We start from the raw sequence: 6,330 nt of genomic DNA, 5'->3' as shown, positions 1-6,330 counted from the left end.
TGAATTTTTTCTTGATAATATTTATTGCTATCATAGATTATTAAGGAATATTATATTAGATAGAGGGATGTAATTTGTATTTAGATTTTGAAGAATTTTTTTTAAAATTTTGAAGGTAGACAAAAAATTATCTTTGGCTTTTTATCCTCAAATTGATGGATAAATAAAACATGTGAATTAAGTTTTAGAAAAACATTTGAGAGGAACCATCAACTACTATTAAGATGATTGAATAACTATTTTATCATTGGCAAAGTTTACTTATAATAATACGATATATTTTTTTATTCATGAAATATTTTTCTATAAAAATTATGATTATTACTTACAATTTGATATTTTTGACTTCTCAAAAGTCAATAACCTTGTAGTAGAATTTTGATGAATTTTTTTTTAGAGTTATATACAATAATAATGGCTTAATTAAAAGATCAATAGAAATATCCATTGTAAAAACCAACTAAATTTTACATTGTCAATATAATATAATTAATTTATTGTAATATCAAGACTAATTGTCTTTATGACAAGTTATATTATTATAGACTTAGATATTATATTATTTGTAAATAATTCAATTTAATTTTTTATTGATTACACCTATTGGAGTTTATGAAGAACCATCTTATATTCCAAATATCTCTTCTTAAGCCATATAAGATAATAGATATATCAAGAAGGACATAAATGATACTTCTTTTATAGAAGTAGATAATAATTAAGAATTTAAGGTCAAAGAAGTCTTAAATTCAAGGCTGTGCCAAAATAGATTGAAATATCTTATATAATAGTATGGATATAATATTAATAAATGCACGTGAGAGCCATTTAAGGATTTTATAAATACACAAAAGAAAGTTGATGCTTTTTATTGACAACATCTATTAAAATTAAGATGAAGAGTCAAGAAATTTTTGCTATAAAAGAAACAAAGTTTACTAGACATTAAATTTTATCTTAAATCTTTGTTTGTATTTTTTGTATATTTATAGTGATAAAAAAATAAAAAAATCAATAATTAGCTAATTCACCTTTGGAACTATTGTTTGTTGAAGTACTAGACATTACATTAAGATTGTCTTAACTTTTAAGATAATATAATAGAAATAAAGACCCTCAAGAATAATATATTCTTATTTGAATAGATGGTGAAATTCAACATGTTTGATATCACAACTTTAGAAGATATTTTTCTTGTTTGATAATATTATTAGAAATAAGAACCACTTTTTATATTATTTTAAATCTTTTATTTGAAAGAAGTTACAAAGATCTCAACAATGATCAAATATCAAGGTGGTCTTCACACCTTGGTGTTAGATACTATTAATGGTTGAAAGAACCTATCAACTACCTTTGAAGGGAAAAAAGATTAGAATATATAGTAAAGACAATTTGTTGCACCTTGGACTTTGTTAATATGTTATTACCACTTTTTATAGAACTCATTTTTAACATGGAGATAATATTATAGATATACATAATTATTTAGATAAAAATATTAAGTAAAAGATAAATAAAGATAGATTTGATGATATCTAGATATAGATAAAAATTTGACTTTAGACATATTTGTAGTTAATTGATAGGTTAAAAACTTAGCCAACAAGTAGAACACATGTTGCATATGTTGGTAATTTGTAATATAAGTTATCCATGTGACACACATAGAAGAAACTTGCCTTATAAGTTAGAAACATGTTAGAGATCTTATAGAATGTCACTACATAGCTTCAAATTAGATAGTATAAATAGAGACAAGAGTGAAGCCTTCATCATTCTTATCAAGATCTTTTTTGTTCTCAGTGTTGTTTCAAGAATATCTAATTGTCTTATCTTTGATAATAGTCATTCTAGTTTTAATACTTTATTACTTTTGAATAAATATCTATTTTTTTGAGTAACTTAAGAATGTATTGAGTTTTTTATTGTTTGTAATTCATATCAATGAAAAGAAGGTAAATTAGAAATTGCAACAAAAAGGTCTTAAAAGTTCTAATGGAATACTAAATAAATTTCAATTAAATCTTTAAAATCTTAATAAAAAACTTAATCAAATCTAAAAGAAATCTTAAATATATTATAAAAAAATAAAAAAACTATAAATAAACCTTAAAGAAATATAAGAAATAACTATAAATAAATAATAATAAAAAACTTAAAATATTATTAAAAGTAAAAATTCTAAATAAATAAAAAAAATCCTAAAGAAATTATAAAATAATTTTTAAAATTAAATCTTAAATAAATTATAAATAAATCTTAATCAAACCTTAATATATATTTAAATAAACTTTAAAAAAATCCTAAATAAATTCTAATAAAATCCTAATAAAATCCTAAATCCATATTATTAGCTTTTAATCTTTTATCTATATTTTTCTATTATATTTTTAAATTATTTTTTTATAATAAAATCTATATTTCTATTTTTTACTATATAATTATAAAAAATAATTTATTATATATTTCTATTTTTTACTATATTATTTTTACTATATAATACAATAATGTACATAAGAATTAATAAAGAATCTTATAAATATAGCAAAGAATGTTGATATTTTTCATCAACAACATTTATTAAAATCAAGTTAATGACTTAAGTAATTTTTTTCTATCAAAGAAACAAAATATAGAGCAAATTGCATTTTATCTCCTATTATTGTTTGTGGTTTTAGTGTATGTGTTGTATTAAGCCAATAGAGAATCAGCAACTATTAGATTTGACTTAATAATTATTATTTGCAAAGTTATTAGACAACATATTGATATTTTTACAAACTTCAAGATAATGTAATAAAAATAAATATTATTAAAAATGATATTTTTTTTTTTTTGGAATAGATGGAAAAATATAATATGTTTGATATCATAACCTCAAAAGAGACTCTTAATATTTGGTAATATTATTGGAAGTAAGAACCACTTGTAATGGTATTTTAAATTTTTTATATGAAAAAAATTATAAAAGCATCAATAATAATGAATAAAAAAATTGATCTTTTTTTCCTTGAATAAAATACTATTAATGGCTGATAGGACCTATTAACTACATTTTAAAGAAATAAAAATTAGAATATGTAGCAAATATAATTTATTGCATCTTGAAATTCTTTAACATGTGATTACTATTCCCTGTGAAACATATTTCTAATAAAGAAGATAGTGTTATAAATACATATATTTACTTCAATAAGAGGAATTAAATAGAAATAAATAGAAATAAGTAAATTTGATAATATCCTATAAAAAAACTTCTTAAAAATTTCATAGATATGGATTTGAATTTATATGTATCTAATTGATATGATTAATTGATAGTTTGACAAATTAGCCAACAAGTTGGCCATGTATAAAAAATGTTGGTGACTTATAGTATTAATTGGCTATGTGGTATACATATAGAAACTGTTTTTGCAAATTACATACATATCCTACAAGTTGGACACATATTGGAGGACTTATAAAATACTGCCATATATCTTCTATTTAGAGAGTATATATAGAAGCAAGAACAAAGTTTTTTTTTATTCTTATCAAGTTTTTTTTATTCTTAGTTTTATTTCAATAGCGCCTTGTCTTCTCATCTTTGGTAATAGCCATTCTAATATTAATACTATAGTATTTGTAACAAGAGTAATAAAAATATTAATTATTCTTATTAAATAAATATATAGATAATACTATAGTATACATTCTATTTACGACTAAATATCTATTCTTTTCTAATGACATACGAATATATTGATTTTTTGTTACTTATAATTCATGTCTTTGATACCATGTAATCAAAAGTTGCATCAATATCATTTTTATCATCTATTTTTTATATTTTTATCAAGTCTTTTTTAAAATCTTAAATTTATGCTATCAAAATTGATTTTTCTAGATATGTAAGATAGCTCTCTAAAATCATAGAATTGTTCATCATAAAATATATTATTATTGTTATTGTAACTTAGATATAATTTTGTAATCTTCTTTAATTACTCTACATTAAAGCACTTCTTGAAGTATCATAGTAAATATAAAATTTTAAAAAATTACACTAAAAACCATACATGAGATATGTGATAGCTAAAGCTATCTTATAAGGGCTCTAGGTTTTAATCTCTTAAGTCACAATTAATTAAATCTTGTGAATGTTATAACCATGTTTCAATTTAATGATGCATACAATTAAGATAACATAATTAATGAGTGGAGTAACTCTATTTAAGATATTAAGAAATAATAAAAATTTAACTTTTATTATTAGATATAAATGTATGAAGAAGTTGTTACTTCTTTTAATCAAAAAATAAGAAAAAATTTCAAGATAACTAGAAATCAACAAGCAAAAAGAGATAAAATATGGACCTTAGTGTGTTCACCTTATTGATGCAACAATCATATGACATCTTCGTCCAACTTTTTCTACAATACAAAAGTATGCCAAAGTAAAGTTTCAATTAGTGGATTGATTATTAATTCAAAATTTCTTTTCTTTTTACCATTTAATCATCAAACTCTATATTTGTACTTATATAATTGCTTGATTCATCATATTTTTTAATAGTCCTTCAATCTGAATTCTTGAAATGTCAAAACTTAAGGCAAGAAGTGCCAACTTTAAACAAAATTAGAAAAAAAAAAAAAAAAAAAAAAAAAAAAAACTCAATAAGCTAATAGTTCTTGTGATAGCTGTTGATGGTCCATATAAAAATTGCTATAATTCTACAATATGGAAGAAGAATTGGTGATTTCTAATAAGAAAAGATATAACTATCAATTGAATATTTGTCTAAGGCACCATATTAAAACTTATAATGCCACTCTAAAACTACGAAATGACAATATTCCACTCTTATTAAAAAAATATGAGATTGTATTGAAATTACTATATTGTAGAATTAGAATTAATACCTAAAAACTTTGCAAAAAAATTAGAAAATAGAGGCACTATAGTACTGAGAAGATGCCATAATTCACACCTGATTCTATTATTAATTTGGTAATATTGTTAATAAGAATCTTCTAAATATTTGTTTATATTAAAAAACATCATTTATCTTATGTTGTAAACAAAAATAAATCAAAAAGGGAAGATTTTTTTTTGTTGAACTTTGATTGTATATTAGATAAGTTACAATTTGTAATATAATCTTTATAATACTTTTTAGTAATTTTCTTTTAAAAATAGAAGTTAGTTCTTTATTAAAATTAGGCCTTATATATCTCTAAAAGCTAGAAATGTATCCCTAAGAAGAGATCTTGTGAAGGTATTTGCCACCATCTGCTTCATGAGATAATATTTCAATCTAATCTATCTTTTTTCTATACATTGCCTAATAAAATGATGTTTTGTATCCTAATTCTTTGTACAATCATGGCGTGCTAGATTCTTGACAATTCCATTATTCTTTTAATTATTCTTATAAATAAAGATCTTTTATTGCTCACAAATGTAAAAATCCTTTTTTACTTTATAAAGCTATAAAATCTTCCTTATTACAACAACTAAAGGTATATACTCTTCATCTTTTGACAAAACAAAAAATTGATCATTATTTCTTATTTGACCAAGGAAAAATTGTGCCATCCAATATGAATGCATAACTATTTATTAAATAAATCCTTTTTAAACAACTTACTCCATTTTCATCATTATAGTCTATAAGTTGTAAACTATTTCTTTTGCCTCAATATTCTAACATCAAATCTTTTTTTTTTTGCAAGTAATAAAATATTTTCTTGATCCTTTGCTATTGTAAAACATATAGGTGTGTTATGTATTGAAGAAAGTATTGGCAAGAAAATATAATTTTGTATCTTGTACCATTTATAAGATAAAATTGCAAATCTAAAGCTTTCTAGTAAAATTTTATATATTGTGCATCCAAAGGTTTTTCATTTTCATACTTAATGAAATGATCTTATATCATTAGTATTGTAATTACTTTTGTATCTTTTATTTCAAATTCTTCCAACTTTTCACAAACATATTTAATTTAGTTCAAATTAAAAATATTACTATTTTTTTCTTATAAAAAATCAATATAAAATAAATGATTGAATTTATGGAGGTCTTTCATTCTGTAGCATTCTTGCAATTCATCTTTATAATTCATAAGGATCTCAAAGTTTTTTCCACCAATCAATATATTATCAATAAAAATAATCAATAGAAGGACTAATTCTTTAATATATATTGTATAAAAATAAGGATCTAACTTTAAACACTTTCAATCAAGACTCAACAAAGATGCACTAAGACTATCATTCTATGTGTACTTGGATTACTTTAAATCATAGAAGTTTTTTAATAATTGTAAGTTCTTACTTTTA

This window comes from Physcomitrium patens, chromosome 25, assembly GCF_059467195.1.
Source record: "Physcomitrium patens ecotype Gransden chromosome 25, ASM5946719v1, whole genome shotgun sequence".
NCBI lineage: Eukaryota > Viridiplantae > Streptophyta > Bryopsida > Funariales > Funariaceae > Physcomitrium > Physcomitrium patens.
This window is presented reverse-complemented; position numbering follows the sequence as displayed.